Here is a 14318-nt window from a genome sequence, read left to right as displayed (position 1 = left end):
AAACAAGATTTAGGTTTAGCTGTTGTTGCTAGGATTGCCTATAGCCACTAAACTAGTTTAGATTTAAAATTTATGACATGCATGAGAGGCAAGACAAGAGAGGGCAAGAGAGGGTGGGAACTGCCTTGACTACTTAAACTCTCTTCCACTATCCTTCTCTGACTAGAATTCGTCCTGTTTCCAGCTGCCAGTGGCATTGCTTGGCCGCCTTTTTTTTGTTTTGCTCAGCTTCGTAAGTTGTGTTCACTGCTCTTTTTATTTATCTCGCTTGCGTTTTTCTTATTTTTTTGTTTTTTTTTGTTTTTGCATTCACAACGAGGGCAAACCACACTCACGTACACACGCTAGCGTGGCACACACATGCAAATAATCTCTCTCACATACATTTACTGGAACAAGACAACGTGTGACAAGTGCAGGCGGCCCTCGACCAAAAAAAAGAAAAAGGAAAACAACAACAAAAACAAAAACACAGCAAAAGGGAAGATGGAGATGAAGAAGAAAAGTTTAAATAGATGCACACATAAATTGCGCTCTATATATTTATGCGGCGGCATATATGCAAATGCATTCCTCCTCCCCCCCCCTACCCGCTTTCGGACAGATGAGAGGGAGAAGCAGCAGAAACAGAATCAGGAGCGAGGAGCAGGGAGCAGGGAGCATGTGCAGCAGCATCTTTGTAATTTGCTTATTATTGTTGCTGTCTTTCTTGGCTTTTCGTTTTTGTTGTTGCCACTTGCAACACATTGTTGACGCCCTTCATTATGGGAGGAAATTACAAAATATATAAAGAAAAGCAAAAATGTTGCTGCGCTTTATGATTGCCAACAATTTCCTTTGCGAATTTTGTGCTGGTTTTACGCCTTTCCTTCTTATCGTTTGTGGTTGACGTTTTTTCTAGATACCAATAACATTTTCTTAAGGTGGATGGCAGATTGACAGTTTGATTCTTAAGGACAATGTTGCAATAATTTGTTTTTAATACATTGTGGAATAATTGCATTTCTTAGTCTTGCTCTCTTTAATTTCACTGTGAATTATACTCTTCATTTTCAGCTATGGCGTAACAAATTCTTTTTACTATTTTGGATCTTTAAATGTAAACAACTTTATTTCAATAATGCCATAATTTTGTTTTAATACACTGAAAATGATCTATGAATACATTAGTCTTGCGATTTTTATAAATTATTTTATAATTTTTTTAATTTATGTCGCAGTTAATTCATTGAATTTTGTACCTTACAAAATTTAAGAAATGTAAATACTTTTTCAATGCTATTGAATATTTGAGTCTTTTATCTTAAATTTATTTTTGAATATCATATTGTTCTTTATTCATTTTTAATAAATATTGACAACTTAAAATATATTTTAATACAAATTTCATATTTTATTTTTATGTTTTAAAGACTTTTGGTGTCTTGACATCGATTTCATATCTCACTTATATGTATTTCAAAGTATTTTGCTGTCTCTTGTCACTTTGAAATTGAACATTTTTAGACTTGCATTCGTATTTTTTTTATATATTATAGTAACTTAAAAGCTATTCGTCAAATTCTTGTTAACTTACAAAATATAAGAAATTTTACTACAAAGAGGCAAACATTTTATAATAAACTGTGGAAATTATCATAAGTGTTGCTCTCTTAAAATTCTTCAAGACATATTCGATTAGTTGAGAACTTCCTTTCACTATAAATTGTTTTCCAATTTGTTAACTTTGAATGTAATCAATTTTAATACTGCGATGTAATACTTTTTTTAATTCACTGTGGAAATTATTACTGAACACTTGAGTCCAAACTCTTAAATTTCATATAATATTATTTAATTCCATATTAATTTTTTTTTAGCAATACAATTATTTTTGGTACAGTGAAAATTCTCATTGATCACAACAAATTACTTAAAACTTCAATTCTGAAATTTTCTAATCAATTTTCTCTTACTTATTTAAAGTCTTTTGCTGTCACTCGAATATTCATATGCAATACAATAAGCTCGGCAGCGGCTTAAACAATACGAAAACAGGGGAAGTGTGTCAGTTGTCTTTTTTTTTTGGTTTTGTTGTTATTGATTGCAAACGTGGAAAATACGACACATTTTGCTAGCAATCCAGGCTTAGGGAGAACACTTCTAGCATAGTGTCAAAGGCAGCCTCTAAGCAGAAAAGTATTTGTCATGCTTTGCCCGGCAGTTGTTTCCTTTTGCCAAGCTGCCTACCCAATAATCCTGCACTTTATTTCATATACCCTTCGCCACCACTCCCGTCACCACTCACATCCACGCCCACTTTCGCCCACTTCATGACTTCGTTGCACGCCTCACTGCGCTTTTGCTATTACCACGCCTACTACGCTCAAGTGAATCAACCCTCAAGCTTGATATACCTGACCCGGAGACTTTGCCAGAGAATATGGGGAATAGGTTTCGTCTGTTTTATAATTTTCACAGACATTGCCCCGCACACTTCATAATACTATACAAAAAAAAAAAAAAAAAAAAAAAAGGCAGCGCATGTGGCCATTATTTATGTATATTTTCACCTACATTTATTTTATTTATACTATATGCAGGGGAGCAGAGAGCATAAAAAGGATGCTGTATGAAAGTAGTGACGAGGCAAATGCCTTAGAGAGCTGGGTATATTTGCCATACAAACACAAACAGAAAGTAGCAAAAGGAAAAAAAGATAATACTTATATACAAGTATAGATAGTCAACTTTGTATTGGTAGTTAGCAATAAGAGCAGCATTAAGCGGCCTTCACATCTGTGTGTGTGTTCTTGAGTGTGTGTTTGTGCTGTTTCTCTAGGCATTTTCTCGCCGCCTTATGCGACTCAATAAAGCGTAAAAGTTAAAACAACATAAAAGACAACATGTTGACGCTACAACAGCGTAAATAAATATAAGATAGATGCTTAATGCGGGCTTGCTAGACAGCAGATACCCTGCACAGCTAAAATCAATATTTTAAATTAAACCAAGTAGTTTAAGTGTTAAATCAAGATGAAAATTATACAACTATTCTTGAAATTCAACATTATGTGAATGTTTCAATAACGGAAAAATGTGAAAATTTAACCAAGAAGGCAAAATCAAGTTAAGATCAAAAGTTTTATAACAGTTAACATAAGTTAACAAATAAATCGAACTTTTTAAGAATTTTTTAACTTAGAATTCTTAATCAAGATTTGTGGATCGAAAAGTTCCAAACGTAAGATTTTCATTCTAGTCTTTAAAAGCTGATTTTTTTCTCTCTGTACGGAATAAAACACTCATAAAGCAAGATTTTAATCTCAACATATTCATACACATAATCTTAAATTGTAAATTTAACATCGAAAACCTAAAATTCTTGTTTTTATATTTTTTCTATTTTTATACTTTTTTTCTTTTTATACTTTTCTTTTTCTTTCTATACTTTTCAATCTAAATTTTCACCCTCTATTTAGTTATGGATTATCAGTTATTCTAAAACTATTTTAATATTGAATTATCTAAAACTTATCAACAAATTAATTCTTATTCTTAGCTTAACTGATCTACCCCATCAGAGCGCGTGCCTCCTGCTTTAATATACCTTTAATGGTCGTTATGTTGACTGCTGGGTATAAACAAAAAGGAAGCAAGAAACAAAACTCAACTAAAATAAAAAGCACATAAAAACGGCATAAATGTTAAGCTGCCACCAACGAGTCGCAGGACTGAGAGGGCGAACAATTTTTGTGAAACGTCGACAGCCGCGTAGGCTGTTAAAAGTTTTTGCCTTTGACCCATGCGGCGTATGAGCAATATTCACTTCTCTCTCTCTCTCCAGTGCTAAATGTTTACTTGTTTATTCCGGCGTGCAAGTGCAGGAGAATGTGTTGAATTATTGTACATAAAATTAAGTGTGTTTATGTTATGGTTATTGCATTAGCATACATAATATTTCAAATTCAAATAATGAATTTGCAATTATGCATATTTTAATTGATCTTTCAGTTGTAAATGCAAACTCCATTAGTTGCCAATGGTGCTCTCTAATGCTATTATTTTTCAAATATTTGTGGGCAAGTTGAGTTCAACTCTTTGGCGAATTAAAAATTGTATTAAGAAACTTAAAGCTGGCAACATTGACACTTTTTTCCCTCTGGGTAAGCGCATTTATATAGCCGCCTTATGCCCCAGTCAAGTCAAATCATCATCAGCATCACTTCATCATCATCATCAGCAGCATTATTCTGTGACTTGTGTAGCTTCTAGCTCTGTCTCGTATTTTCGCCCACAATTTACACAGCTGACTTTTTGTTTTGTCGCCTCGGCACATAAACCAGACACTCAGGTATAGCATCCATACAAATAAATACAAATACAACAACGAGAGTGTCATGTATATAACACATACACTCACACACACACACAAATTTATTTCATATACGTAAAGTGTAAAAGAAGAAGAGCCGAAAGTCTGCTGTGTTTTTGCTTTCAGTCAGTCAGAGAGTTACTCCTAGCTACATATTGACAGGCTGCTGCTGCTCCTCTTCTTCTACTTTGCTCTTAGCTTGTCTTCGTTGCCCTTTTGCGTTCGTCTCCTGTGTCCTGTCTGCCATTTATTTTTGTGCTTTTCTCTGTTTTTGCGCGCGCCGCATTTTCGCTTTCAACAGCTGCAAGTGGCGGGCGAAGAGAGAATGAAGAAGTAAATTTAAAAACACAAAAATTTTCGGTGCCTGCGTGTTTAAAGCTCATAATTATCACGCGTTACACATGGCGTATACGTGTTGTGTGTGCTCTCTGCTTTTAATGAAAATTAATGCCATTGCTGCTGCTAATTGCACATTTGTTGTTGTTGTTGTGGTTCCTTTTTGCTTTTTACTTTTTACTTTTTTTTGATAATATGAAAATTTATTGTTTTTATGCATGTTTATTATCGCCATATTTATTTTGATTATTTTTGTAGTCAAAAGATATGTGTGTACTCCAACCAAATATTTAACAAAAATATATATATGTGTGTCTGCTTACAGCATTTCTACAGTCGAAAAATACAAATTCACTTTTAGCTCCGTCATCATTTATTCAACCAAAAAAACAAAACAAAACAAAACTCCAGCAAAGTAAAAACGAAATAAATAAATAATACACAAATCAAGATCAACAGGAAAAAAATCTCAAATGTCGTGTTAACTTTGCAGTATTTTATAAATTAATTTCAACGTCATAAAAATCAGGAATTAATGTAGTGCCTAATGCCAAGTGTAATAAATATCATATAAAGCGATAAGCAAAACAAAAAAGCATAACAAAATTTACAAAAATTAACGGTATTAAAAAATACACCTAGATGTATATTTATTGATAACAAAAAAATAATAAGCAAAATAAATATAACATAGCTGTCGTGTGCAAATACAGTAGAAAAAACAAAAGCAGAAAAAAAGTTGTTATAGCTTTATTAAAATTGCAAATTCCGCATAAATTTCTGGCCATTAATGCGTACAATTTAATAGTTGCCCAAAAGAATGTTGCGATAACTTAAACCAACAAATACAAAACGAATAAAAAAATAAAATAAAAACGCTTACACATATATTGGTAATAAATTTATTCGTGTATTTTGGGTAAGTTTGCTTTTGAATTGCATATCAAATATTTGCATTTTACGAGATTATTGTTACGTCTGAACAGTTTCTGAAAAATGTAAATTTGATTTGAATGTGTTTTAAAAATCAGTTTTATGTATTTTTAAAGATATTTAATATTCATATGAATACTTGATTTTTTTGTTGCTCATAGTTGCATTAAGTGGATTTATGCTCGTTTGAGCATTGAGTTTTAATTAGCCATAAGACGAGCTACATTTATTTTGAGTGCATACTAAAAGCATTTTAAATTGATTAATTAGCACAAGATAAACTTTCTGTGCATTGCATTCAATAGCTTCAATGAGCAAAATTACTTACTTTGAAACAATGATGCTGCTGCCTCTCTCTTTCTCTCTCTGTGACTCTTTTTGTGATTCAAAACTCTTTCCATTAGCAATACCTCAAACCATTTGCCACACGATCTCGAAAAGAAGCAAAAAAAACTTTTCATGTTCCTCCGCTCGGCTCTTTAACTCACGTAGCTGACGGCGTCAGTGTGCGGCATCCAACCCATTACCTATCCACTATTCCCCTCTCGGTTTTTCCGTTTTTGCTACAAAACTCAACCGCAAATGTCACATGCAAATTCAGTTTTCCTTGTAACGGAAATGCAAGCGAAAAAGTAGCAGCAAAAGATTTTTATACATAACTTTTTATGTTGCCTCATTGTTGAGACTTTGAGGCGGAAAAGAATAAAATACGCCCCATAGGCAATGAGTCTGTATCTGTAACTGTGTGTGTGTGTGTGTGTGTATTTACATTTGCGCCATTTTATTTCATTTTCATTTGCAATTTTCTTTTGCGTGTGCACATTTCCTGGGCGACACAGTCGTGACTTTTGCCACTGCAAGCTGAATGACTGACTCGCTGGCTGACTGGCTGGCGCTCTCTGCTCTTTACATTTCTAATTACATGCTCATTTTCAACTTGAAACGTAGCGCCAAACGGATGCTGTTCTGGTAATGATGCTGCAAGCAGTCGTCATCCACTCTCCTCTTTTTCTCTCTCATCATCTTCGCTGTGTGTTGTAAACATGGTCGCTTATGCCGTTTAGTTTTATGCGTGCCACGATGAGTGGGTGAAGCAGAGAGTGGGGAGTGGGGAGTGGAGAGTGGAGAGCAAAGTGAACCACTCTTGGGATGACTTTATGTCTTTAGTTTTATGCATGTCACTCAATTCCTATCCCCATCCCCTTTGCCGCTCGTATGTGCTTCATTCTGATAAGCGAAATTTCCTTTGGCAAATTATTTCACATGTTGCCTGCCGTCCATTTGTTCGTCTCTCTCTCTCTCTTTTTTTATGATTTTGCTCTAATTAGCAGCGCCTTCCTTCGACTCGGACAGTGAGTTTTATGTGCCTAAACAGCATGAGGTAGTTGGGGAGTTTCGGGGCTTTGCTGTTAACTGTTAGTTTCTCATGCCATTGTTTTTATTGTTTTGCCCGTGCTTTACTTTCTATATGCTCGCATACAGGGTGTTCAGCTTAATGGTTTGCAAGTCTAGCGAAAGTGATGATTGATCTTTTATAAAGCAACATTACTTATTGTTTTATTTTCGAGATGAAACCATAGAAATTAAAATATGATTAGTTAAGATGAAACCGTAGAAATTTAAATATGATTAGTTAAATGTGTTAAGAATTTGTTTGATTTTGTCTATCCAGCTGATATACAATTAAACCACATTAACTCGCAAGTTATATAGTTTTTGGAAAGTGAAATTGTTATTATTTATACTGCAGTAGATGAAGTAGATCATTGTATGTTATTATACAATTGAATGCAGAAAAGCAACTTCCAGCTAGAAAAATATGCAATTCTCAAATAAAAAGATAATTAAAGCTCCAAATATAATTGGTGTTGTGATGAACAAATTAAAGCCATCATTTTTATGGCGTTAAATTTAATAATTAAGGTAACGATTCTCGTTTATATGCAACTAAGATAATTTTTCCATTCAATATACAGCAAAAATGATCTTATTTGCTTACTTGGTTAGTGCTTATTTATTGTTATATCTGCTGCGAACAAAATTTTGATAACTTATTAACGAAAGAAACTCATGGCCGGAAAAATAAATAATTTTATGATAGAAAAGTTAATTAAAATAGAAAAATATATTAAACTCCAATTATAATTGGAGTATTTGTAAGGAAAAGCAACAACAAATTTAAATACATTATTTGAAGTAGATTTAATATTTCCAGCAAGCGTTGTGCTTTATTATTATGTACAGTAAATATTAAAGAAGTTGCTTGTGGGAAAACTGATATAATTTGATTATATTTATGTTTTAAAAGTGACTCTACCTTCAAAAAGACTTGTATCGAACTATTGAACTATCTGAAGGATTGTCAGATACATATTCAACATAAGCTAAGCAAATATAAACAGAATGAAAAGAAAATACAAATAAACTAAAAATAACTTACAATGTTTTTATATGTATTATTTATCATTGATTATTATGAAATTAACGTAACAACTCGAATGGAATACCACACCCTTTATGTGAAGTACGTTCTAAAAATCGTAAGTTGTATTTTGTGTCCCTTGACTGCGCTTTGATACAGTGTCGTGCCCTCTCACCAAATGCTTGACCTGTGACTTCAGTGACGGTTCAAATGGTTACTGACTGGCTGCTTGTTGTTGTTGCTGTTGTTGTTGTTGTTTCATTGTGTTGCTTTCCTGGGGCTAAAGTAATTAAATCAATGTGCACGCTGCTCGCTGTTGCTATTTACTGTGCTTGCTTACTGGGTTTTCATTTCGCGACGCAGAGTTTGCTGCACTTTCGCAAAGGGGTCGATGATGGGGGGGAGGGTCGAGGAGGAGGAAAGGTTCTGCGTTTTAATTTCCATATTACGTGCGGCCATAGAATTTATCATCGGGGTACAAGCGCAAACACACGTAGACATTTTGGGCTCCATGCAAAGTTAAACTAAATAAATTGCATAATCCACAAAACAAATTGGAAAATGCAAACCGAACCCAAACAATGAGCACACACAGGAACCGCCCTCCTTCCCTGTCTTCACCTCTTCTAATATCAACACCAAAACCAAAACCAACACAAACAACACTAGCTGGTCATTATTATTGCTAGCAATGGATTTGCAGTTGCTGTTGTTGTTGTTTTTGTGTATCGTTGACTGTTCACAAATATTTATGCCAAATAACTCAACTTTTGCTAATTGCATATTTGGTGTTCATTAGGGTCATCCTACAGGCCAACTGCCTCCAAAGCGACACAAATACAATATATACATATATATTTTATATTTACACGTATGTATGTGTGTGTGTGTGTGTGCGTGCATACGCCTAATGTGCCACTTGAGGCATGAATTGTAATGCCTGCAAATCCAAAATACATATGCCGAGCGTACTGTAAATATAATGAAATGTAAATACATAAAGTAAATTACATTTTGTTCTCCTCTTGTTGTTGCCTTCTTTTCTTGCTATATGTTTTTTCAATTTTTCTTCATTTGTCTGGCAAATGAAACCGAAAAGTGCTGGCAAAAAATCAGAGATGAATAATAAGAATAAAATACATTTTGCTGTAAGACGAATATTGTATGCTCTGGTTTAAAAAAATGCTAATTTAATAACAGTTTTTTTTAAGTTATAAATATATTAATAATGTTATACATAATTACAAACAATTTAACAAAATTTTGTGTTTGATAGCAATTAATATAATAATAGTTATGCTAAGAATTAATTTATTTAAATTACTTTCTTAGCTTAACTTGTCTGAAATCTGATTGAATTCTGTATTTTACTGAAACCAACATAGTTATATTAAGAAATACGTGACTCAATTTTTTTATGCTTGAAAGAAAATGTGCTTTTTCTTTACATTAGAATTAAACGGTTGTATATATTATTTTATTATATATTATAATATTTGTTTCGCATTCTTACTTTCATGTAAGCAAACATTATTGACTTTATTCAAAAACAATTAAATTTTTCCCAAATTTTGTTCACACTGCTCAACAAATTAAAAATGTCTTCAAACGCAGCTTCATTAATTATATTTGTAAACACAGCGGCCCAGTTAATATACCCTTTGCAGCCAAAGTTAAAGGTATACTTACTGAAATAAAGAGCAAAACAAATAAAAAAAACACGCAGAAAAAAAAAAGGAAAAACTGAAACCCAACAACAATCACTCTTAAATACTTGCCACTGACGTTGGGCGCATATTGAAAATTCGTTACAATGATATCCTCGGGCGGCTTTAAAAACAATAACAAATTACTTTTTTAATGCCTGCTGAATACCAGCAATGTGTGTGTGTGTGTATGTGTATGTATTTGACAAAAGATTTCGCTTGTTGCGGGCTGGGAAAACATTTTTCCATATTAAACCAACCAACCAAAGGGGCCTGCGGATGAAGAGCAGCAGCAGCAGCTACCTGGCTGAAAATCGATTAAGCTTTTTTCGGGGTATAACTGATTGTTTGCCGGGTTTGGTTGTGCGAATCAAATGGCGGCTGTGGAGAACGATGCGAACGAATGTCCTGGGCGCTTGGGCTGTTGATTGAAAAGTTGGCAAATTGGTAGAATGAAGCCAAAACTGCTTCTCATCTCTTCTTTAGCTGCTGCTGCTGCTTCTGCTGCCGTTTGCTTTAACGTGCAGACAATAACCAACATGTTTATGTTTATACTCTGGGGAATTTCGGTCTGCCCCACGCTGTAGCAGCATTCTCCATTTCAGCTCCATCCAAACTCGAACTCCCAACTTCATCTCTATCGCTGTTTTTGGCAAAAACAACTTTTGCCAGCATATTCTCCTTGGTCGTGTCTCGTCTTTCGCTTTTTGCCTTTTAAGTATTCCACATTCGCATTCGCAATGGCAATGGCAATCGCATTGCCATTCACATTTCTGTTTAGCATTTTCAAGGACGCGCTGCTTTGATGAGCGACGCACACACACACACACAGACGCACACACACTTGGAGAGTAAATTTTATCTCTGTGCTGATATAAAGTATACTCAGAAATTGGGGTTCAGCCCTCAGCTGTAAGTTATTCAATATTTTGGGCGTGTATAAAATTACTAAAAGGGTTTTTTCGCTATCTTTTGCTACTACTGTTGTTACACTATATATAGTATATGATGTATACGAAATAAATGCTTTTTCTCTGGCTGCTGCCGTTTTTGCATTGCCTCGTTATATGAGCAGCTGTAAAAGCATGATGGCTGAAAGTTAATGTTAATAACACTCCCGCTAAATACATATAAACAAAACTGCTCTGTTTCACAAAATGTTGCCCAGTTTCAAGTGAAATGAATGCTGTATCAGCTGGAAATGGCAATGCTTCATCTAGGTTTTTGGTATAAAAAGTATACGAATATGGTAGCAGGCAAACATTTTATATTTTGTGAGCATCAAGTCTTTAAGTAATTGAAATTTATGGTACGTAAAGTACAACTTATAAGTAAATATAAATATTTTTTATATTTTGTATATAAGAACCCTTTTAGTAAGTAAGAAGGCAAGAGAAATAGGAAAGTTACAAATAAGTTGTGACGTTAATAATGTTTTCACTTTTGATTGGTCTAATGCTTTACTATAGTATACGTCATTAGGTAGAAATCTACATTAAAATAAAGCAAGTAACAAAGCTGCAGTCAAGTGTGCTTGACTGTGAGATACTCATTCTGAGTAAGATAAACACAGTGCGGGATTACTCTTAAAATATACCAAATACAGATACCACAAAAAAATAAATAGTACTACATTTAAAATATACCATAGAGTATTACGGATACCAGAAAAACTTTAATATAATACATTCTAGAGCAAATAAAATATATAAACTTATATTGCAAACATGCTTAAATTGGAGTCTGAATTTCATACTCGTATATATACATATTAGACAGTCCACTCTCAAAGCACTCACATGACAAATAAATCAGTACGGGCTCTCAATGATAATGCTGATGAGGACAAGTCCATTTGAATCATATTGTTAATTCATTCCTGAGTGCATTCAAATCGTCTCAGTGTATACATGTTAAATACGTATGTGAAAGTGCTGTAATAAGCAGTTTACTTCAAACTGCAGCAGCTTGTAACATTCACAAGCTGCTTCAGTAGGTTGCACAATTGCCTTTTGTGGCGCCACGCAACTGGCATTCAAGCCGCAAGCCAATTTATGAATATCAACCATTCAGCATGAGAAACTTTGTCAATGTATACGACATCTATGAAAATATATAATTTTTCAACTCACTTGTTTATTTTTGCTTAGCAAATTAAAGTAAGAAACCCTACAACATTATTTTCAGTGAAAAAAGATTTCTATAATTTCCAAGAATAAAAATAATTACGTTATATTAAAAAAATTACTTTATACAATATAAAGTACATTTCTGTTATATTTACAAACTTGATAATTTCATTATTATTATTTTTAAAGATTTATCTTTTTTAGTACTATTTTATTTATTTATTTATTTTTGTTTAAATTTGTTTTTGAACGTGATAATAATCGTTGGGTTTGATTGTAGAAGAAGCGACTGACACGTCAATGAAAGTTCTACATAATTTGTGCATTGCAAATATTAATGTGAATGCACTGATATAATCGGTTATCGATAGAAATTGGCGTTTTATTCAACAGATATTTATATAGCTTGTTTAATTTAGCTCATTTTTTATATTTATAAAATCTCTGCAACTATTTTCTTGAGTAATCTCTCTTATGCAGTGTATAAAATGCATATATACTTATGTAAATCTCTTGTCGTTTATTGAATTCGCAATGCATTTATTTTTAAGGAGATTTTCATATATAGTTATTTTTTGTGTCTTGTTTTTCGTCTTCCGTGTATTGTAAGATTATTGTGAGATTTATGAGCCATTTTGATTGGCTCTGGCATAAAATATATTGGCTCACGTCATAACATAAACAAGTTTACCAAGCCTGTCTGCTTGTTTGGCTGTCTTGCCAGTCTGTCGTATGGGTGATAAACAAAATGAAGCAAAAGCGTTGCGCATACGCCGTGTATGGCTGGCGTATGTAGCTACTATCTACATAGGTTTCAAATGGTGTTCGCTCTGTCTGTCTGCTGCTGCTGCTGCTTGCACTAGCTGAGCAACTAACGTCGCATTCGTGTTTATCGCTTAAATTGCTCAGGCATCTTAGAGATACACAATAGCGTTTTGTTGTTGTCTGTGAGTATGGGTGTGTGTCCGTGTGTGTGTGTGTGTGTAGTACGTGGGCGATGTAAAGAAAATCAATAGAATGTGTTTAATAAGCTGAAACTGTGCTTAGATAACAACACGTCTATGGGCGACGTTTTTATTGTTGAGTGTGTGGGGGAGAGAGAAAGAGTGAGAGGATGTGATTGAGATAGGATACAAAACACTTGTCTCTTTTGTATCTCGCAACACGTGCCATGAATTTTAATATAATTTAGTCGCTTGCCGTTTAATCAGCTTTCGACTTTACCTTTTATAGGTGCTCGTATCTAATTTGAGTATCGCTTTAGTCGTTTCTTCTGATAATATTAAGCTAATGCCTCAAATCTGCCAACGGCATTCAAATAAAAGTATCCATCTGTAACATTTTTGTTGTCTTGTTCAACCTTTTTTTCGGTTTCGTTAAGTTTAGTTTGACAAGCCTTCATTGACTCAATCGAAATTTTTGTTTCGCCTTTTGTCGTCGTCGTCGCTTGGTCAGTCACTAACCCAGACAACATTGCCCCGAGCGGGAACTGACCGAGAACGAATCCCTCGGACCTTGGCTTGGCCTCTATTAGTAGCCTGTCATTCTTGTCTTTGTTGCTGCCTTTTTATTATTGTATAGTAATATACATACACAACCTTACATATAAAGCGCTCTTCTTTTAGCTTCTGGCTGCGCTTTTTCGTGGTAGTTGTTTTTTTAGTTTGCTGTTTTTATTATTATTATTTTTAGTGGCTCGCCTCTCGGTTAGTTTTTGTACATTGTTTTGCGAGCGTGTGTTTGTGTGTGTGCGACAGGCGTTGACCTTCCATTGTCATTTGACATTTTTCGGGCACTTTTGAAGTGTAGTCGTCGTTGTGCTTAGCTGTAGACAACAAATTGAAAGCTATTAAAGCATTGCAATCGCTGGAGATTGATGTCGCCTTAAAGCTAAAATTTATTGTAATAGTTTAATTATTTAAATAGAGTTGTTTCCAAAAAACATTTCAATTTGTATTAAAAATTTACATTGTTCACTTCTAAGCTACAAAATTATCAAAGTGTGGTCAACTTTCTTTAATTTATTCACGCAGTTCGTAAGAGTGCAATAAAAATTATATTATATATTTAATTATATTATATTATATTATATTATAGTATATTATATTATATTATATTATATTATATTATATTATATTATATTATATTATATTATATTATATTATATTATATTATATTATATTATATTATATTATATTATATTATATTAACTTATAACAGAGGACAATAAAAAATGTTAAAAATAAACTAAGAAGTTAGATTAAATATAGAAAATTTATATATAATATATATTTTTAAAAAATTTTTTTGATAAACCAACTTTCAATTGCTTAAATCGCTTTTAAAATGTTGAATTTAATTTAAAACTAATTTACTCAGTACTAAAATTACTTCTAGACCGAAGATTCAAAAATAAGATGATTATAGCAGTTATGAAT

The 14318-nt window shown here is 33.3% G+C and overlaps 1 protein-coding gene across 3 annotated transcripts in view; it reads left to right on the top strand.

Moving 5' to 3' along the window:
- Positions 1-14318, top strand: part of LOC133840305 (G-box-binding factor-like) — a 78544-nt gene that overhangs the window by 2613 nt on the left and 61613 nt on the right. Inside the window, exon 2 of one of the 3 annotated variants that reach the window (XM_062272060.1) lies at positions 5052-5609. The exons of 1 other annotated variant lie outside the window; for it this stretch is intronic. The gene's annotated coding sequence lies outside the window, so the exon portion shown is untranslated. Of the gene's footprint in view, positions 1-5015; positions 5610-14318 lie in introns of all 3 variants that reach the window. One more of the 3 variants, XM_062272059.1, reaches the window with a different exon arrangement.

The sequence above is a fragment of the Drosophila sulfurigaster genome, chromosome 3 (assembly GCF_023558435.1).
Source record: "Drosophila sulfurigaster albostrigata strain 15112-1811.04 chromosome 3, ASM2355843v2, whole genome shotgun sequence".
NCBI classification, from domain to species: domain Eukaryota; kingdom Metazoa; phylum Arthropoda; class Insecta; order Diptera; family Drosophilidae; genus Drosophila; species Drosophila sulfurigaster.
The sequence above is the reverse complement of the archived record's forward strand: the minus strand, read 5'-3'. Positions and strand labels throughout refer to the sequence as shown.